At 32.4% G+C, this 8,136-nt stretch overlaps 1 long non-coding RNA gene and 1 pseudogene across 1 annotated transcript; one reads left to right on the plus strand and one right to left on the minus strand.

Annotated features, from left to right (window-relative positions):
- Positions 1–1,797: 1,797 nt before the first annotated feature.
- On the plus strand, positions 1,798–2,790 carry LOC120197015. The gene is made up of 3 exons (XR_005523238.1): positions 1,798–1,821; positions 2,231–2,275; positions 2,631–2,790. It is a non-coding gene; the product is annotated as an uncharacterized LOC120197015 (long non-coding RNA).
- Positions 2,791–4,199: 1,409 nt separating this feature from the next.
- Positions 4,200–6,411, minus strand: LOC120197004 (annotated as a pseudogene).
- Positions 6,412–8,136: the final 1,725 nt, after the last annotated feature.

An 8,136-nucleotide genomic window follows, 5' to 3' on the forward strand; every position in this document is an offset into this window, starting at 1 on the left:
GATGTGGTCCACAGACTGCAGACCTTTTACCTCTGTAAAAACAAACACAACCTTAAAGTGGTTGGTAAAAGGGCGTCAACGTGACCAAACAATTCCAAACTCAGTCGTCCAACGTGCCACATTATATTAGGTGACTACAATAATAACGTTAAGGGTTGAGTGATTGATTTATTATAAAACGATAATATTAGTGATTGTTTTTTGTTACTTTAAAACTTCAATAACAAAAACAAAAACTACTCTTACTTCCATTATCATTTAAGTAGTTTATTTAGTAAACTATTTTATTTAGTATAACTACAAAAATTTATTATTAGAGTAAACTACAATAAATAAATAATTATACTATGATTATAACACCATAAGTGTATAACCTTAAATTATAATATTGAAAATTATAATTAAATAAATATAATAAAATATTGCAGAATAATAATCATATATCAAAAATTATGAATTTTATTATGATATAAATTTAAATTTTAGGTTCCTTATTTTAAGGAATATCAATATAATTTAGTATTATGATTTATTTTAAAATAAACCGAATGGTTCTAGGCTAGATTGGTTGAGTTTAAGACATTTTTCAATGACAATCGTTAAAAATTTCCGTTAAGTTACATGTGTGTCACGTTCTAATATTATGAAGATTTATTTAAAATAAAAAACTTTAAAATATGTTTCTTATAAAAAAATTCAAAATTTTGAAAATCTTAAAAAAACCTTAAAACTTTCAAAACATTTATTTTAATCCATATATCCACACAGGACACTACGATTAGCGTCGATTGAACCTTCATCTGATCGAATCTTCACCAAAGACACAGCACCCGATGACACAACCACCGTCATAGTCACTCTGATTGTTGTTACCAAATACTAATATTAAGTAAAAGGAGACAAAGGGAAATGAAGAATGGGGGACGGGAAGGGGCTAGGGGAGGGGGCGACTGGGCCGGAAGGAAGGAAGTGTGAGGGGCAAGGGAGGAGGGCGGGAGGGGGTGGGTAGGAGAAGAAGGCTTGGGAGTGGCGGAAGAGAGGGGACTGACTTTTTTTTAAAAATAATTTTTTAAATATAATAATTATTTTTAAATTTATTAAATAAAATCTTAAAATTAACAGAATATAATGCGTATTACTTTATAAAAAAATTTAGAGTTCTTTTCAATCAGGACATTTTGAATGGTATAAAAATAACTTAGACGATGAAATATGAAAAAAAAAACTATAATTTTGATTCAGGTGCAAATGTTGGGATATAAATGTGTCTGATACAGGTATGCTCATTTTTTCCTAGTTTTTCCATATTTCAAGTATCCTTGTAAGTTCATATTCCTATACACATACCCATATATATGGCGGATGCAGATGTTGAGTACATGCATTTCAAGAAAATGTATTATATAGAGAACTGACAATTCTATCTGCAATTCCTTCAAGTACAAAATTTTGATTATGGCCATCTAAATGTGGTCCAATGGATTGTCTGCACTGAGGAGTTGGCGGCTCTATCTATCTAGGGGCAATTTTCTCTGTTTCTAAGTTCTTACATAAGCAACTTGCCAATGTATCTCAACTAAAGAAAAAAAGACATAATATAAACCAGTAGACTTTATAATTTTACAAAAACCATGTCGATTTGCTTTGGTGGTTTCTATATTGGGGTACCATATATTCTACGTTTATAATTCTAGGGATTCTATTCTGGTGCAGATGGCTTCTAGGTACCCAGTAGTGTACTTGTTTAGAAAGGACCATATCGGAGATGCTATATAAACCTTTCCACCAAATTTCTTCTATCTACAAAATTTTGGTATCGAGGTTTGTTCTTCCATTTCCTCTTGTCTTGGATTGTTTGACTTCAATATAGAATGAGGGACCACCAATTGCTCAAACACAGCCAATTACGGCTGAGTACATGCTGGAATTTTTGTTTTAGTAAAATTCCTAGCTATGTTTTCTGGAAATTGCCTTTTCATCATGTGAAGGAAGAAGGTTGATCCGGTCCCAAAAGTTCAAATCCCAAAGCATACAAAGAAATGCATGAAATTGAATGGAAGTTTCAGTGTCAATTCAAGAGAAAAAATTGAAGTAGCTAATAGGATATCGAGGAATCAGATTCGAGGAAACATTTCCTTGAATTCTGAACCCCCTACCCCCAAAAAAATATATATATACATACATACATATAGTTAATTGTTTGTTCTCGTCAAATTTTGATTTTTTTCAGGAAAAGTACGTCCAATAAAGAATCACATCTGGAGGAACTAATGAGGTAAGTTCGTTGATGTAACATGTTTCGAGTCTGAGGTAAGTCTCCTCTTAGGCAGAAATTACATTCTTCGTTTTCTTTGTTTTCTTTCGAGGGAGAGGAGAGGCACCGTTACTTTTTCCGTGCCACCTTGGGGTGGTGTAAGGTTTGGGGAGTGAAGCTTGCTATAGTTAACCCTAGTGACTGCCGGTTCAAAAAGTTCCAATGTTATAGTTGAAAATTCTTGTAAAGCTACATCTTTCGTTGCCCCTAAACGACAGTGGCACAATCTGATAGAACATTTGCATTTCTTCCTGATGTATCTATATTGAAGACTACATCATGATATCCATTGTTTCTGTCAAAATCTGTTTTACAGTTTTTCAGTGCCCTATGAACTGAGCATGAGAGGGAGCAATGAGCCATGGGCAGAGTCGTTTTTGGCTCGCTTGCAGTCGAAAAGGGGAAGATGCAAACAAACTTGGAGCTCCTTGGAAATGGAGGTCACCGAATGCTACCCCAAGCGATTTCATAATAGAAAATGGTCTACTCGAAAGCCAATTAAACCCTAGTTCCGGCAGGTCACCGTTCCATTCTGCATAGTAACTGCTTAGATTATCCAACACTATATTCAAATCCATGAGAGAGATAAGAATGCAACGGACAACAATCTGTCATGAGAGAGTGATTAATGCATTTTCACGGGTTAGTATTTTCTTGCATTTACCTGCAGACTATGGGAACAGTATGTCAATATGAACCTATGTTACTCTAGTTTGTGTTACGTTTTATATCCATTGTTGACATAAACCCGAATATGCAGTGGCGGATGCACATCTACTTGCCTAATCTGAAATCCGAAATTTCTTCAGTTATTTATGGATTACATATATTAATCAAGTCCGTGTTAGATTTTTCCGACCTCTTAATCAATGGAAGATATCATTCAAAGCACTGTAAGCTATCAAATATGTGAATTATGCATCCCGTATATCAACGTACCCTAAAGATTCGTGCTTTTTAGTTATCATTCTCTTTTACTTTTTACTTTAAACTAATTACTACATTTATATTTGTGTTTGGTTGATTCTCTCGACTATGATTGTTACAAAATGATCATCCGACTATTTATATATTTTAAACTCGTCTTTTTTCGTTATTGACTGAGATATGATAGTCGTTTGAGATTTTGAAGTATATTTGAGATATAATATCCAAACTCAAATTATCGTCAATTTTATAACAGAAATAAAATGACGCATTTGAATATAATAATTGAGTAACTATTTTGTAACTTTAATAGTCAAAGAACTTAACAAAACAATTATCTTATAATCAATGGGCTATTTTGTAAATTTTAATAACAAAAACTTAACAAAACAATAACCTATAATCGGTAATCACTTGTGTATTTTACCCAAGGTTTTTTTAAGCTTATTATTATTAAAAATTACAATAACAAACTTATATGTTGTTTAATTAGAATATTTTTAATAAGTATTTAAATAATGTGATATTGTAATGATTTGAAGTTTCAAATATGTTATTAAGTTTAATTTTTTTTATTATGAACAAAAAAAGTTGTTTTATTCCTATTCCTAGGCCCTTCGAAAATCACAAAGGCTTTTACATAGGCACATGAAAGAAAGAAAAAAAAAACTTGAAAAATGCTCTAAAAAGCAAATGATTATCCTAAGCACCATGATCAAGGCAAGCGCTTCGGCTTCCAGCGGAAGAGCTGGGATCGCTCCTTTTTTCGTCGTTATTGCCCCGCATGCATTCGCGAATATCAGTACCTCCCTAATTTTGATTCATTCTGGTTTTAAAGTTAAAATAAAATAAAAACATTTAGAATTAAAAAGAAAATAAAACCAATCATATATTAAAAAAATGGGGTTATACCTCAAGTATGGCTGGGGGTCGTGTAACAATCTTGCACAGCAAGCACCTACAAGGAGTCCCCAGCCCCAGTTGTATCCACCGTATTCACATGGAAAGCATCCACTGCCCCATGGAAGTTCTGACCAAAAATCAGGAACGGTTATAAAAATTTGAAATTTCAGAGAGGGTCTAGTCTATGCTTACTTCTTTATATATAAACCTTATAGTTAGCATACCTTGTGTAATATCTGCTACCCTTTTCACCCAGGGTGACCAAGAGCAGTGTCAAGTTGGGCGCCAAAGCTTCATAGCGGTTTCATCGTCGATTTTGCCGCTACCAGTGAGGAACTCTAGCTCGACGTCGCTGACCTTGATGATATCAGCCTATCCCAGATGGATATATTTGTTTCCTTGCTTCATCGGCTGAAGGCCAAAGCGGCAGCCGAAGGTTGGATCATATGAGAGCAAAGCACCGGATTCTTTCGCCACTTCCATTGCCTTCAATGAGCTGATCTGCATGGCTCCACGATCAAACTTATTGATCCGTAATGGAACACTTTGGCCTGCACAAAAACAAACCCTAAACAATGCACTAAAATTCTAATGAAAGAATAACATTATAATCATCTAAATTTTAAAAAAATATACGGACAAACTAAACAGTGAACTCACGTGATAAAGTGGGATTAATAGACGTTGATGATTTTGGACTCATCTGGAGACAATAGAGCCGTAAATGAGATGAGAGATGTGAGTTACTCGAGATCAACTCGTTAAGGTTCAATAAATATTCGGATCGAATGAATTCGAACTCGAGCTCGACTCGAGTTCTTAACGACCGAAACGAACTACTTGATATTCGACTCGAAAAGCTCGTGAGAAGATCGAAAATATAATATATTAAGATTTTATATTTTAAAATAAATTATTAATATATTAACATTTATGTATTGATTTTTTTTTTAAATAGAGTAATTTTTATGTTTTTAAAGTTCAAGTTCGAGTTTGAGGCTTTAATCGAATTAAGTTTAAGAATTTTTTTCTTCATTAGAGCTTTTCGAGCTGCTCACAAGCTTCAGTTCAACATTTCGAATTCGAGTCGAGCTTGAAAATTTTAAACTCGTAAGTTTTCGTCGAATTCTATTTCCGAGTTTTCGAGTTCAGCAACACTCGAACTCGACTCGGCTTGTTTACACCCCTAGAGACATCATATAAACCCACGTGACTGGACAATATGGTTGATTAACAGTGGCCTAAGAAGTTTAATTTGTAATTAATGTTATTTAAAGTAAATTGCACGAGCCAAGTGATTACAGTAGGAAAATTGTTATTATTCATTTATGTTTCGAATTTAAATATTAATGTCAAATGATTAAAAGTGTTCTTTAATAAATAGACTTATCATAAATAATGTATTTATCTCGAATTAATAAAAAATAATAATATAAACCCACAAAACACTGCAAAATTTACATCCGTTCCTATTACACTGTTACGTCACATTAGATGGAAAGTAATCATATTTTCAGAATCAGATTATGTCCAATGAATGAATAAATAATAAAGGAAACTACACTGTTACGTCAGCAGTAACCTCACCGATGGGTTATAATATCAGTTGCTGTAGTTGTAAGAATAGAATGACAATTTTTTGTTCCTAGATGCACAGGGTGGGTCCCCGTAAACACTTATGATCATAATAATATAGGCTAGGTGGCTGACATGTCAGTCTTATTTGAAACTCTACTCTCGCATTACGGCGCGTGTGAATCAGTGTTATTTTTTTGGTTCTTTAAGTCAAGATTGAAGAAGGAGATCAAACGATTTGCAGAGTTGAAGGAAAAAAGATGATAATGTGACTTACGGATCTGATGAGATCAAGATTCAATTCCTCCGGTTTCAACAGCATGTCGGCGCTGGGATTCCTATAGAACATGAACTCACGCTCTCCATCGGCGCGTAGAGTTACGAACGCCAGAGCGGTTCTAGCGCCTTCGTCAAACAAGATCCCGTCACCGGAGACTCCGTTTTGCTTGAGAATATCGGCGAGCATGTGCCCGAACTCATCGTCGCCGAGTTTTCCGACGAAGGATGCTTTACCGCCTAGTCTTGAGACGGCGATCGCGACGTTGGCTGGGGCTCCACGGGGGCTTTGGGAAACCTGGAGCCTCAGCTAAGAAACGCCGGAGATTGTGGGGACGAAGTCGATGAGCATCTCACCGAAGCTCACGATTGAAGTGTTGTCGGAGACGACTCCATTTGGTGCCATGACGTTGATGATATTTGATTTCCTAAGGAAAGAAACAACTTGAGAGTACAGTTTCAGAGAAGACTGAAGAGACGAAGGAAACCAATGTCTGTTATATAGGGATAAAAAATGGGAAATTGATTTTTGTTATAATTAAATTATTAATTTAATTTTGAATTAATTATTGTAGGAGCTGTGTTAATCCATATTATTCTTTTACCATTTTATTGGAAAATACCATATTTTTGTTTTATAAATTGATCCTTAACTTTTAAACATTCTATTTCACCCTAAACTCTCATTGTAAATTAACTCTTGAACATTCTAATTCATCCCCAAACTACGACTCTCATTCTAAATTGGTCTTCGAACTTTTGAATCTTCTAATTCATCCAAATATGTAATTAGTTTCAACGATTTATTAACAAGGGATGCGATTAGTATATACATATAGTTTAGGATGAAATTGAAATGTTCAAAAAGTTTAGAGACTTATTTCGAACGAAGATCATAGTTTGGGTATTAAAATGAAATGCTCAAAAGTTTGAGGACTAGTCTAGAATGATGTTATAGTTTAGGGATGAATTTGAAATGTTCAAAAGTTTAAGGATTAATTTAGAATGAGAGTCATAATTGAAGGACGTGTGATGCAATTAACTCTTATTTTATTTAATCCATATTACTAATCTAAATAGATGAAAATTTAACTACACGTATTTTAGATGAAATATTACTTTAAGAATATTTTCTAATTGTAAGTATATACACCTACAAACATGGGTTGGCGTAAGATTTTCTGTTAAGCGGTAAGAATTTAAAATTTTATATTAAAAATTTAAGGGTATAAAATTACAAATTTCAAAAGATATAAAATTAGATCATTAACAAAAAATATAAAAAATATATACATAAACAATAAGAAAATTCAAATTTTCTAGATCAAGACCACACTCTATCACCCCAATATCCATCTCTAAATACAAATATTAGATAATTACATGATTTAGATCAAATATCACGATGCAAAGTCGGATTAAAAAAATAAAATATACCCACAAAATTTACATAGAATACTAATTTAATGAATAAAATTTAAAAAAAAATTAAAAAACATAGTATCTATGTTAATATAACCAAATATTGTATTGTAATATAAAAATTAAAAATATAATTCAGATATAAATGAAATTGATTTTGCAATGATTTACTACAATTAGAATTGAGAACTTAACTAATAAATTTACTATGCACAAATTCTTTATTTATTTTTCTAGGTACAATTTTTTGTCTTAAATAATTAATGGATTGAGACAAATATACATTAGGAAAGAGTTAGATGGATTTTCTATTTTATTCGACTTTTTTTGTAGAGAATTAATTTAAACCGTCTATTTTCAATCATCAACCGATTCTAAATCTATATGAAATTAAAAAGAAATTTATATTGTATAAATAGATAGTAATCCTTCACAAAATTTTGTTGAAAATATTTTGATGTTTCGATATAAAAAATTAAGTGTTATTGAATTTTAAGATTTTATAATCATTTTTAAAGTATATTTGATTAAATTATTCGAATATCACAAATATTACTCCAAGTGTTTTCAAAGGTCAATTTCAAACCTTACTAAAGTGTAAAATTGTGTTTTAAACTTAAAATATTTTTGAAACAATTTTTACAAAGTATTTCGAACCAAAATCGAGCCAAAAATCAATTTTATGAAGGGATGTACCGATGCACTATTTGATGTATCGA

The sequence above is a fragment of the Hibiscus syriacus genome, unplaced genomic scaffold (assembly GCF_006381635.1).
Source record: "Hibiscus syriacus cultivar Baekdansim isolate YM2019G1 unplaced genomic scaffold, ASM638163v2 tig00004777_pilon, whole genome shotgun sequence".
NCBI classification, from domain to species: domain Eukaryota; kingdom Viridiplantae; phylum Streptophyta; class Magnoliopsida; order Malvales; family Malvaceae; genus Hibiscus; species Hibiscus syriacus.